A 14,799-nucleotide genomic window follows, 5' to 3' on the forward strand; every position below is an offset into this window, starting at 1 on the left:
ACTTCATATGTTGACGATATTCTTATTGCTAAACGTTCTTGGAGTGAGCACAACAAAATTTTGGATTCATTATTACGTATTTTTGCAAGAGTTGGCATTACAGTGAACTTGGAAAAATCTGAATTTGGTCGTTCTCAGGTGAAATTTTTTGGTCATATTATTTCTACAGAAGGTATTTTTCCTGATCCAGAGAAACTAGACGCTATACGTAATTATGCTGTTTCTACCACAAAACGCGATGTTCGTAGTTTCCTTGGTGTCTGTAATTTTCTTAGACGCTTTGTTAGATTGGACAATTTGGCCACACCTCGTTTATGTGAACTGTCTGGAAAGAATTCTAATTGGTGTTGGGATGAGGAAGCTCAATCAGAATTTGAACAACTCCGTGATGCTTTAGTTGCTGCTCCACTTCTTTCACATCCGGATTTATCTAAAGATTTTTGTTTGGCGACGGAGTCATCATACAAAGGCCTAGGTGCACACTTATTTCAAGAGATAGAAGAAAACGGCGTTGTAGTACAGAAGACTATTGCATTTGGAAGTCGTGTTCTCTCTAAATCAGAAAAGAATTATTCGATTGCGGAACTTGAAGCTTTGGCTGTTGTATGAGATTTCACAAAATTTCACACATTTTTGTTTGGCAGACATACTAAGGTTTACACCGATCATCGAGCTCTGGAATTTCTTATGTCAACAAAATTAACACATGGAAGATTCTCACGATGGGCGCTGTATTTACAATTTGACTTTACTATTGTTTACATACAGGGTTCTTCAGATATTATTGCTGATGCTTTATTGCGTGCACCTATGGGTTTGAAACAAAGTGCTGAAGAGGACTGCGAAGAAAACAATTATTGTTTGATGTATATTCAAGGTGTTGCGTTTGAGAATTTTATTTCGTCTTCGCTCCAGGACATCGCTAAGGAGCAAAATAAGGATCCAACCTGGAAGGACATTAAGGAGAAGTGGAGGAGAAAGGAAAGCGTAGCGATCAGACAGCATTATTTAGTTCGCAATGATATTCTGTTTAAACGAAAATCGGTCGATAACTCTGTTTGGTTAGTTTGTATTCCTGATGAGTGGGTCAATAAATTGATTTGGTACACACATTTCAGTTATGCACACTTTGGTCCCAGAAAATGCTTTCATAAATTACGAGAAAATTGCTACTTCAGTAATATGGAAAAACGTATTCGATCTGTTCTTGCCAAATGCAAATTATGTCAAAAGGCTAAGCCGCAAACTGTTTCTCACAGAGCACCGTTGTTTCCTATCATTCCAGCGAAATTAAAGGAGATGGCTGCAGTCGATTTGTTGGGTCCAGTGGTTCGTTCTACTAATGGTTTTGCGTACATTTTGGTAGCAGTGGAATTGACATCAAAATATGTGTGTTTTACACCTTTACGCAAAGCAACAGCTCGTTCAGTATCTAATGCTTTCATCAAACATTTTCTTAAAGAAGTGGGTCATGTTATAAGGTTATATCAGATAATGGATCACAGTTTCGCTCTAAAATTTGTCTTCGTACTCTAAGGCGTCGTAAGATTAAACCAATTTTCATTTCACTTTTTCACCCTCAATCTAACGCTTCAGAGATGGATGAAGGAAATCAATAAATTGTGTCGACTTTATTGTCATCAGAATCACAGTACTTGGGATCAGTATCTTCATATTTTTCAAAACATTCTGAATGAACTCCCTAATGATTCAACTTCTTTACCGCCTATATTGATATTAAAAAACAAAGCACCGACAAATCGCATTTCTCATCGTTTGTCTCACAAAGGAAAGGGCTTGTGTCGCAAATTTTTTCTGCTTTATAATGGTCCATATAGAGTTCGCAAAATCATTCATGATAATACTGTCGAAGTAGAAACTCTTAAATCTCGGCGCTCTAAGGGAATACATCATATATCGAACGTTAAAATTTTTGTGGAATGACATACTTTCGAGAAACCAACAGTTATACGTAAACATGCGGAGAGTACATGGATACCGCGCTGTGTTTTGGCGGCGGCACATACTCAAAGCAACAGTCAAGTCTGCGCGGCGCACGAGGCAGTCGTTGACGGCAAACAATTACTTCCTACGTCACGCGTACCTACAGCTGATCGAGCGCTCAGTGCGAATGCACTGACAGCCATAAACAAATACACAGTCTAATTTCTCTGAATAAATTCAGTATAAAGCTATAGTGACTTGATAAATTATGTTATTAACGTTCAGTATTTTTCAGGATACGGTTGTATAAAATATTTAAGACCTTCATGTAAGTTTTGTGTGTGTCCGACGTTAAGAGGGCTTGCTATCGAGAAAATTTCAGGAAGAATGTAATTTCGAAGAAGAAACTAATAAACTAAAAAGGTAACTATTAATTGAGTTTATTTTTCAGGTAACATATTTCCACTTAGGTACGTACTTTAGACGTAATTTGCTGCTCGCGATTACGTGATTTATACTTTGAGTTGACTGAGTTTGACAATGATTGATTAATGAACAGGGTTGTTACTTATGTATATTATGCATCGCTTGGGTACTCTGCTTTTTCACTGATGTCATATTTTTTTATTATGTGCCTGCTGTGCTTATTTATTTAAATTATAATTGTCACCTGATTAATTGTGCTGATGTGGTTAGGTATGTAAGTTATACTTTGTGATTTACCTGCTTACGCCTTCATGTTTACTTATTAAGATGACATATGAACATTTATTTGCTTATGCTGATATGATGCTAATGACCTGTTTATTATGTAAGATACATAATTGCTGCTTGCGTATGGATTGCATATTTACACATTTCTGTTTTGTTGTCATAACTACTCTTTAATTTGGCATATAGAAATGCTGATATGCGGTGTACGAACATGCAGTTTAGGTCACACTATGGTATTAATTATAGATTGTTCGCTTGGCAGAGCTTCGTTGTAGGAATTGTGCTGCATCCACTTGTTGACATTCTGTTCTCCACTGGTATATTTACTCGCTATTGCATGTTTTGCTTACGCTCAGTGCCTTATATTTTTAAGATAAGAAAATGAACTGCTATATATCGACGAACGACATTAGTACAAGAAACTTCATTGAAGTCACATGAGCTGGAGGTTTTATGGAAGCTGTATAAATTTATGCTAATAGGAGGGAAGCTAACGACATGACATACCAACACTAGGTTTAGACCATTGACAGTTATTACACTGCATTCTTCGTGAACAATTGAAATAGCAAGTGACACTTGACACAAGAAATACTCCACATGTTTGCTTCTGTTTTGCCATGATTCTGGAAGTGGTGTACACACTGTGAAATATTATGATCATTCACACTCCGTAATCGTACGTACTTACTGAAAGTTATTCGAACTAAAGGCTGTTAGAGGCCATGTATGCATTTCTTTTATTTAATGATGGACACGGTAACCAAAATGTATTTTCTAATTCATAATGAGTGGAAGATTTGGCTCAGGTGGACTACACAGAGGTTGTGTGTGGACATTGTGTCTTCGGATTGCATGGGATGATAAATTGAAATTTGCACTACGATTTTATCTGTACTTGTTCGACGAGACTGACTAGAGGAAAGAGTTGTTATGGAAGTGAAATGATATTGGCGATAACTTTTATATATGTGGACGTATTGAAGATGTATTATTGAGGTATTGAGATTGTGTGAAGTTGATGATTATTGGAGTTTTGGTGGACAAGAGGTAAGGTAAATGATATTGATGATAAGGTTTATATGTATCGACGTAAGAGGTATTATTGAAGTATTGAGATCATGTGATGCTGATGGTTATTGGAGTTTTGGTGGATAAGAGGTAAAGTAAGTGAGGAGCATATTTTTTTTGTTGGTTTATATGGAACAAGGAAGATGAAGTTGGCAGACTAGAACACTCTGAAACGTCCCCTTTGAACAATTTATACAAGACTGTGCTTAACCTGACACACAATATTTTGTTAGCGCAACGCAATCTGACTTTCAAAATTCCCTACAAAAGAATGGCCCTGACTAACATTAAACTATACCTTTCACAAATCACTTACCTCACAAAAATCTTCGCTGCTCAAGCTATTGCAATACAGCGAGCGCCACTACTGCCAGCTAAATAAAAGATTCAAACTATGGAAGGCACTAACTACTGATAGGGATAGTTAGCAAATGAAAGATATTAATAGAGAACAAACAATGTATTTACCTTGATATCATCATATATAAATATAGCAGTTCATGACAAATTTCAAAACTCCGCCATCTCTCTCCCCACATCCACCACTGCTGGCGGCTCACCTCCAACTGCGCAACGCTACGCGATGTTCACATCCAGCTGCCGCTGCCCAACACTACAATGGCGAGTATTACAACAATGCAAAGCAGCCACAGACTGCTTTACATTGTTGTAATACTCGCCATTGTAGTGTTGGGCAGCGGCAGCTGGATGTGAACAGCGCGTAGCGTTGCGCAGTTGGAGGTGAGCCGCCAGCAGTGGTGGATGTGGGGAGAGAGATGGCGGAGTTTTGAAATTTGTCATGAACTGCTATATTTATATATGATGATATCAAGGTAAATACATTGTTTGTTCTCTATTAATATCTTTCATTTGCTAACTATCCCTATCAGTAGTTAGTGCCTTCCATAGTTTGAATCTTTTATTTAGCTGGCAGTAGTGGCGCTCGCTGTATTGCAATAGCTTGAGCAGCGAAGATTTTTGTGAGGTAAGTGATTTGTGAAAGGTATAGTTTAATGTTAGTCAGGGCCATTCTTTTGTAGGGAATTTTGAAAGTCAGATTGCGTTGCGCTAACAAAATATTGTGTGTCAGGTTAAGCACAGTCTTGTATAAATTGTTCAAAGGGGACGTTTCATATGTCGACCCTTAGCCGAGGATACCTCACTGGAATCTTCTGATTTTTTTGTTGTAGTTTGTGTAATTAGTGTAGATTTTGTTTATTGCTAGCACGTAATTGTAGAGAAAATCTCCTTTGTAGTTGCAGTCTTTCATTGTTGTACAGTAAAACAGTTGTGGCATGCATGTAGATTTGCACCAAGTATTTCGCAGCTGCAATTAACTAGATATTATTTTCAGTGTTATGTTAATGTGTTCTCTTATTTTTGCTCTTCAAATTGTGCTTTTCTGTGTTATCGTGAAACATTGTGACAATAATGGCGTGTGAAAAACGTAATACTAGGCTCCATAGTAAATTGAGAAATGACAGTGAAGACGAAAGCAGTGTGTTAGCGCCGCAGAGTAATGAATTAACTAATGTTCAAAGTAGTAATTTGGTAATTGTGCATAGGGAAATGGAGCGGGCGGCAAACAATGGTGTAGACAGTGAAACAATTAGAGAACAGGTTAAGCACAGTCTTGTATAAATTGTTCAAAGGGGACGTTTCAACTCAAGTGGAAGGAAGATTGTCTACACACACACTTTGTTAAATCATTAAGCAGTATACTTTTTTTTTGGAGAGAGGAAGCTTTTGCATATCTTGGCACACTGACAGTTGTTCAGCAACAGTACATTTGATTTGGCTTGGCAAACATTGGTCTTGACATGATGACTATGACGTTGACTAACTATTACTGACTGTTATACACTGCTGCCACTACTACTTGATACACATGTCGAACATCAAATTTTTGACAGAATTGCATTTACACAGTTAACACTATTCAATTACACAGTAGTACTTAATGTGGATGAAAGATGAGTGAGTGTGTTTTGTGTGTTTTCCTTTCCTAATCCCAAATAATTGGTACTGACCTATCTCCTAAATATTATTTTACTTGTTTGTTGTGGCTTTCACTGACACCCATAAATATTATAGGTTTACTGATATTTGTGTATTTGTAATAGTTAATATGACAATTCTCTGATACCATTTGTGTGTTTATTACCATTTGTATGTTTAGTGTAAGAGCATTGAGAATAATTTTGTAAAAGCAATTGTGTGTGCCTTCAAACTGTTGTACGTGCGTGCACCTGTTCAACATTGCTGGGTGCCACTGATGGACTGCTTCTACTGAAATGATGTCACTTGTTGCTGTCTGCACCTGTTCAACATTGCTGGGTGCCACTGATGGAACTGCTTCTACTGACATAATGTCACTTGTTGGTGTCTGCACCTGCTCAACAATGCTGGGTGCCACTGATGGACTGCTTCTACTGAAATGATGTCACTTGTTGGTGTCTGCACCTGTTCAACATTGCTGGGTGCAACTGATGGAACTGCTTCTACTGACATAATGTCACTTGTTGCTGTCTGCACCTGCTCGACATTGCTGGGTGCCACTGATGGAACTGTTTCTACTGAAATGATGTCACTTGTTGGTGTCTGCACCTCTTCAACATTACTGGGTGCCACTGATGGAACTGCTTCTACTGAAATGGTGTCACTTGTTGGTGTCTGCACCTGTTCAACATTGCTGGGTGCCACTGTTGGAACTGCTTCTACTGAAATGATGTTACTTCTTGCTGTCTGCACCTGTCAACATTACTGGGTGCCACTGATGGAACTGCTTCTATTGAGATGATGTCACTTGTTGGTGTCTGCACCTGTTGACCATTGCTGGGTGCTACTGCTGGAACTGTCAACTACTTGTTTATTGAACTATGGAAAGCATTTTATGTGAATATTTGTATAAACTGATTTTTTGTATATTACTGTTTGTGAAATGTTATGAGACTCTTACCTGCACATATTCGTCATTGCTGACGCTATTGATTGAATTGTTTAACCACATGATACTCGTGTAAACTATTATGTAAAGTCACATGTATGAAAGAATTTGTATTCCTTACTGTATTTTATATATTAGGTTATTGAAAGGTCAGTGCAAAGCCAAAATTTTATCTAATTATGTGATATTTACGTATTAATATTATCTTTTATTTTTGTCTGTATTTTTTTGGACAAATTTGGTGGTATTTTCACCACCAATGCTGGCAAAATTACCATCAAATTCTAGCCCGTGGAGGAGGGGCATATGAAAGGTGGCTACACTGAGCCACAGCGCCAGAGATTGCGCCAAAGAGTATTATTCCGCCGCCTCCACTGGCAGTGCTTGTTGAAAAGTTCCCGTAGTCAGTGCTTGTTGAGAAGTAGCAGTAGTCAGTCGTTGTTGAGATGCGGTGGTAGTTAGTGCTTTGGAGAGAGGATGTTGATACCTGTACTATTTGAGGCCATGTTGTGTGCAGATGTTTTGATGGGCTAGACACCAGAAGCTGTTCGAATGGAGATATTGTAATGATCAGAGTACTTTTCGTCAATATATATAAAGGTAAAGAAATTTTTTTTATTTTTTTATTTCAAATGTGTGAAACAATAATGCCCCTTGGTCACAGGTTCAGTCAACAAAGCATTTGGCTCGTGTTCTTGTATTAGACTGTATTTCTGGTTTCGATGTGCAATTATAGTATTTCTGTTTTTTTTAACTACTTCAGTATAAATGGTATTTAAAATATCTTGTCTTATTGAGGAAGAACCGTGCCAGATGTGTACGTTGAATCACACTCCGACACGCAGAACAGCTACACTTGTGTTTTGTTGTTTCCTAGGTTTTATAGTTGCTGGGGACTTAATTAATTAATTGTGTTAACGGAAGTTTTCTTTCATTTCTTGTTGTTGTTCTATGCAGTCAGATTGCGTACTAATACTAGTCAGGGCCAACGGACAGACAGCTACTGAAATTAAAATTATTTGCATTCTATATTAATTAAGCTCCCATGCAATGTCTAATGACTACTGAGGTCGATGATATGGATTACCTTGTTAGTAGGTGGCAGCACACTGCACCTAATACGAAAACCGTATGTTTTGGGGGTGTCCGGATATTTTTGACCACATAGTGTATATTATGCATTAAATGTGTGACATTTATTGTGAAACACAGTAGTAATTTTACAATTAATATAGCTTCCTTTACCCTCTAATTTGATAAGAAACAATCGTGTAGTTACGTGCTACGGACATGGGTAGATAATGAAAAATAAAAAAGAAATAAAATGAAACCAATAATTGAATTTCGCACACAAGGCGCAATACTTTGAAACCGCGACACTACCCACTGTGCCAAAGCTTCATCGTAGGCCGATTAAAATTACTTGATAGTTGACACTTCACGCGTTGGAGCTTGTTTCCTCCGATCAGAGCGCTCGACGTGACGCCTGAACCGTTCGGCCGTTGCCGAGCTGCCACAGCAGTTCATCAGTACACTTCCGGTTTCTTGTCCAGCATTCTTTCTTCGTGTGTTTCGAGCGTCAATGACGGCTTCAGCTCTGCTGGTGCACTTTCAGTCAGATGTCTGTGGAGGAATGGAAGACCATTCTTCTTCTTCGAGAGCTGAAACCAGAGAAGCTAGTGCTATTGGACGGTGGGGTCTGGAGTGAAGTCGACATTCTGACTCAACCGAAAGGTGTTCCATTGGGTTCAGGCCGGGATTCTTGGCTGGGGCCCTTCTCTGTATCGTTCATACCGGACAGTGCAGTAGGTTAACGTCGTGAACCTCGGCAGTGACGTCATTTCCGATTCTTTATTCGAAGTTCCAATTAAGTAAGTTTCTGAGACCTGTTACCGATCAGTCCCACTGCCGATTTTTCGACAGCTGTACCGAGAGGTTTTGGATTTCGGTATGGCCCTCTGGTTCGATTCGGTGTGGTTTATCTACGCCTGAAATTTGTTATTTTAAAGATATTGAGCGGTTTTAGCTTCGGATTTAGTGATTTTGTTACTGAAGAATCACCAGGACGCGTCCGGGAGGAAAGTGAGTTCATAATAGACTATTTACATTTGTTAGAAATATGGTTTGTATTGTTGTTACTGTGAATGACTATAACACAAAAAACAGTTTTGGTCAATATTCTCACAAAATACTTGTTATTTTTACGTAATTAAAAGTTTAAAAAGTCATTAAATTTCAAAAGGCCGGCTCTGCTTACATGTATCACATGAGTGTCAGCTGAAATCAGTGGTGACTTCACGTACTTTTTTCCGCAAATGGCTTAAAACTTTTAAGTAACAATGCAAAGGAATTTTGTGAAGCCTGATAGAGGAAACCTTCCAAAATTTCTGCATTTACGACTCACACTCGCCTCATTCGGCAACGAAGCCAGCCTGCATCTTTTTGGAGTGTTTCGTGGAATATAGATCCGAAGCCATGCGAGTTCTAATAGCAAAGTTGGTAAGGCAACGAACTGCCGTCTCGAAGGTCGTAATGTTCTCATACCGCATGATACCAAAATATTTCCCCCCCCCCCCCCCTCTTCGACTTTGTAACACATTCAGAGACTTCGTTAATCGTCAAAGTTAAGCATTTTTTACACGTAAGAGGGCGCTTTCTCTATAACGAGTATCTTCGATTTCGTGACTTCCATATGCTTAAGAAATGAAAGATGGAATTATTGTGCGTGAAACAACTGACATTGACATTTACACTTTTTCTTGTCGCAAATAATTCACCATTCTTTCTGAATACGTAGCGATTTACGAGAGTGTGATCAGGCAATAATCTAAGAGCACAACTTAAATTACTATTAATGAAGAATGATCTAAGAGCACAACTTAAATTACTATTAATGAAACTAGCAGCAAGCGTCTTTATACTCTAGGTTGTCACAAGTGTTTATTGGTGATCGAATCCTTAACAACAGTAGACAGAGATGAAAGATTCCCACCACAGTTTTTCAGACTTACCTTCTTCCTTGGGCCTTGTTCCACGTTGTAAATTTGTCATAAGATCTTATGAGACCAAACTGCTTAGGTCATCGGTCCCTAAGCTTACACACTACTTAATCTAACTTGAACTAACAGACGTTATGGACAACACACACACCGATGCCTGAGGGAGGACTGAAACCTCCAACGGCGGGAGCCGCGCGGACTGTGATAAGATGCCTCAGAATGCGCGGCTTCCCTTCCTGCCACTACCCCGAACATCCCCCCTGGGATGGACGTAGTGCACCCCAGGTGTCTGTGTCTAGTGCAAGCCATCAATTAGCGTGAACGTCTGCAAATGTCTGAGAGTCGTGTAACTGAGGCAGAATGTGGGGACCAGCCCAGTATTCACCCTGTGGGATGTGGAAAACCACCTAAAAAGAACATCCATTTGGAGCGCCTACCCGAGTCCAGGAAGCAGCGCATTAGCGCTCTCGGCTATCCTGGCAGGTATTTTCAGACTATACTACCATGTATGAAACATTTTGATTCATCAGCTGCATATTATAAACTAGCAGGAACTTGTATAGCTGCACTCGCCACACGCTCTCGAAAAGGTATTTTTTTAAATTTTGTTTTTCTGAGCCAAACCGTTGACGTATCATATAAGGAAGTAGGCTACTTCATCATTTGGATCTGTAGGAGCGAGTTACAACCACATTCTACGCATCTTCTTATTCTTCGATAATCTCTTAAGCAATTTTTCGTGTTCATGGAGATGTGTTCCATCTATGCAACTAATTGAAGGCAAGTTTTTTATTGCCATACGCGTTTCGCTTCTTTTATTTGTGAAACACATTCCGAAACGTAAAATCGATAACAAGACGTCGATTGAATAAGAATAAAATGACATAATGTGAAATGTATGACAGTTTCCAAAACATAGTCAATATTCTATCGCTATCATGCATTCATGGAAGCATGTGGTCAGCGAAATTTGAACAGTATTACGTACTCTAACCACACTTTTCGGTACTGTGATAAATGGCGTGCTGTGTCGGCTGCTAGCCACTTCGGGTTCGTGCTGATGTGGCACTGCAGTGCACATGCGCGGATCTGGGGCATGTTGCTTTTGATTGGTTGGCGCGAGGAGAACTGACAACAGCGTTTCGGTTCTTTAGGACCGTTCGACATCGCTACCGAAATGCTTACAGAATAACATTGGGGCTGTCCTTCTAAAACAAGATCGTTCGGTGCGCTCGAGTACCGAACCGATCGGCAAAATGGCGGAAAGATACAGAATAGGGCCCCAGCACTGTCTCTGAAATCTTCCTACACTATATGCAGTGCCCAATGCTGTGGAATGCGTTATTTTCATCTGCATTTAGCGTTTCCTTAAGCACTATTAGGGGACCACGCCCTAAACATGAAAAACCGTAACAATGCCTCTGTACGTGACTGTTGGTACCCCAAATCACGACAGGCAACGTTCCTCGTACATTCGCCAAATCCAAAGCCATCCATAAGACTGCCCCAGGGCGTAGCGTGATTCATCACTCCCACTCATTTCCAGTTGTCCACTGTCCAATGACGTCGCTCTTTACAGCAACTCTCTTAACACTCACTACAGAAATGTGTGGCTCATGAAGAGCAACTCGGCAACTGCGCACGTTGTAAACATGAGCTCTACCTGCTCTTGGTTTAGCTGTGCTTGTTCATTCGCTTTTGCACTTGACAATTACATCACGAAGTGTCGGCTTTGGCAGCTTTAGAATGGTGGAAATATCTGTGATGGATTTGTTACTCAGGTGGCATCCAGTGACTAGTTCACCTTCAAAGTCACCAAGTTCAGAGTCTCCTGATTGACCTATGTCACCATTACCGCTTCTCTACTAGCAACAAAATACACTCATCCTCATGAATTAAGGATAATTGTAGAATGTGGTGCCACACAACGTAGCATTACACAAAACTGGCTCTAATAGCATAGGCACATATGTAACAAACACGACACAGATCTGTAAGTCCACGGTATTGGTGATAAGTTGAGAAAACCGTCCCGAAACACATGTGCTACAAAACGCCACTGCTTCCTGCACATGTACCCCGACGTCAATATGGGATATGACCACCATGCACACGTACACAGGCCGCACAACGGGTTTGCATACTCGGGATCAGATGGCCGAGCAGCTGCTTGGGTATAGCCTCCCATTCTTGCACCAGTGTCTGTCGGAGCTCCTGAAGTGTCGTAGGGGTTTGAAGACGTGCAGCGATACGTCGACGGAGAGCATCCCAGACGTGCTCGATGGGGTTTAGGTCTGGAGAACAGGCAGGCCACTCCATTCGCCTGATGTCTTCTGTTTCAAGGTACTCCTCCACGATGGCAGCTCGGTGGAGCCGTGCGTTATCATCCCTCAGGAGGAAGGTGGGACCCACTGCACCCCTGAAAAGGCGGACATACTGGTGCAAAATGACGTCCCGATACACCTGACCTGTTACAGTTCCTCTGTCAAAGACATGCAGGGGTGTACGTGCACCAATCATAATCCCACCCCACACCATCAAACCACGACATCCATACAGGTCCCTTTCAGGAACATTAAGGGGTTGGTATCTGGTTCGTAGTTCATGCCAGATGAAAACCCAGCGAGAATCACTGTTCAGACTATACCTGGACTCGTCCGTGAACATAACCTGGGACCACTGTTCCAATGACCATGTACCGTGTTCTTGACACCAGGCTTTACGGTCTCTTCTGTGACCAGGGGTCAGCAGAATGCCCCGGCTTCGACATATTGTAGCTCTTTCTGTTTACTTCTGTGGTTTTATGTAGTTTTTCCAGCTTTATATTACTCCTCTTTTAATATCAATCAGATGCTCACTTGAGCAATTTCATCTCTGCAGCCGTCTCATTTTCGTTGCCTTAAATTATACTAAACATGGGAATGCAGATCTAATTTGTCTTGTCCTAATAGATGTGGAACGGAACGGACGCAAAACGAGGTGCGCTGACGTTTTTATAGCAGGATAAAAGATAGGTTTTAAAATGCTTTGATGTGGACTACAAGATTGATCGCAAATCTGTACGTGAATCGCCGCGCGGGATCAGCCGAGCAGTCTTAGGCGCTGCAGTCATAGACTGTGCGGCTGGTCCCGGCGGAGGTTCGAGTCCTCCCTCGGGCATGGGTGTGTGTGTGTGTGTCCTTAGGATAATTTAGTTTAAGTAGTGTGTAAGCGTAGGGACTGATGACCTTAGCAGTTAAGTCCCATAAGATTTCACACACATTTGAACATTTTTGTACACGAATCAGAAAGCTCGGGTACGAATAGGTAATGGGATCTCTAAAGACATCAAGACTGGGAGAGGTGTTAGACAAGGTTGTTGTCTCTCGCCGATCCTATTTAACACCTGTCTGGAGGAAGTACTGGAGAATGTGGGTTTCGCGGGAGGCGTGCCAGAGATAAATCCCTGCAGTCGCGCTTTCCTCTGTGTCCTCGGTGGCTCAGACGGATAGACCGTCTGCCATGTAAGCAGGAGATCCCGGGTTCGAGTCCCGGTCGGGGTACACATTTTCATCTGTCCCCGTTGAGGTATGTCAACGTCTGTAAGCAGCGAAGGGTGTTCATTTCATTGTAATTTGAGTACTGGAAAGTTGTTTGGATGCGACACGAGGCGTCATGATAGGTGGGTGGAAAACTGAATGTATTAGATTTGCAGATGACATGGCAATCATAGCAGAAAATCAAGAGACGCTGACTCAAATGCCAAATGACCTGAATGAAGCCTGTGCAGTATATGGTACGAAAATTAATAAAAATAAAATCAAAAGCATGCTAAAAGGCTTAAAGATTAGGAAAGTGAAAATTAAGTTAGGGGCCAGAAATAATTGAACAGGTAAGAGCGTTCAAGTATCTGATAAGTTAGATTAAAGAAGACATGGATTGTCAGCTAGATATCAAAGTGATAATGTCTCTGGCGAAAGAGGCATTTCAAAAGCAGAGAAGACTCCTAACTAGCTGTTTAAACAAGGAACCAAGGAAGCGGCCAGTTAAGTGCTTAATATGAAGCGTGGCCTTGTATAGAGCAGAAACACAGACTTTGAGAAAGCAAGATGAGGAGAGAATTGAAGCTTGTGAAATGTGATATGGCGTAGAATGGAGAAGATCAGCTGGACTGATAAAATCAGGAATGTAGAAGTACTGAGGAAAGTTGGAGAAGAACAAAGGATGCTGCTGACGGTGAAGAACAGGAAACTAAACTGGGTAGGCCACAATCTAAGAAGAGATTGCCTTCTAGTAGAGGCAATTGAAGGTTTCGTCCCGGGAAAGAGAGGGAAGGGCAGAAGAAGGTTCCAGATGCTGGATGATGTCAGCTGGCCTCAAGGATGGTACCAAAGAATGAAGAGGATCGCAGATGAGAGAGAATCATGGGAGGGCTAGGCAGTCAAAACCTGTCACAAGGCGGACAACCCACTGATGAAGATCATGATGTAGACTACATTAATAATCCGCTCGGTTATTTTATATTTATGTTATTAGAAGAGAAAGAGATTCTCAAAGAAAACCGAAGGTTATTTTCCGCCAGTCGCTATCTTTTTACAAGAAACTCTGATGTCCCTCCTTTTCTCGTTATGGACATTTTGTGAGAAGTATGTGGGACTTACGTAGGCTGACAGACAATGCTGTTCCTCTGCAGCGTGGGTGTCCGCACATAATTTATCCAGGAGGGGGCAAAAATCTAAAACTGCCATGGAATAACATGTTATACAAGTTATACAGCAATCGCAAAGGCCTAAAGTATTGTCTCAGTGCGGCAGGCCACTTAATGCTGCAACTGATTAAACGAGAGGTTTAGCAGACTCTTGGGAAATCAATTCTAGAAGTGTATGAGAATTCCGCAATGAATAAAAACTTTTCTCCAGATTCGTAATATGACGCGATGGGCGGGACAAATGGGAGGAAAATGTTAGGTGGAGTGGGTGGAGCGAGGGCGTGACGCCAATGATTTGCAAGTTTTCTTGTATTTCGCTAAAGTCTTCTGCATTCGCAACGTTCCTACAGATCACGGGCCCTCCGGCTTGATCCACTAGGCCCTAAACGGCAAACTCTAACGGTGTAGAGACGCATCCTTGCGGCAGACCTGAAATT

This window comes from Schistocerca serialis, chromosome 10, assembly GCF_023864345.2.
Source record: "Schistocerca serialis cubense isolate TAMUIC-IGC-003099 chromosome 10, iqSchSeri2.2, whole genome shotgun sequence".
Lineage (NCBI taxonomy): Eukaryota > Metazoa > Arthropoda > Insecta > Orthoptera > Acrididae > Schistocerca > Schistocerca serialis.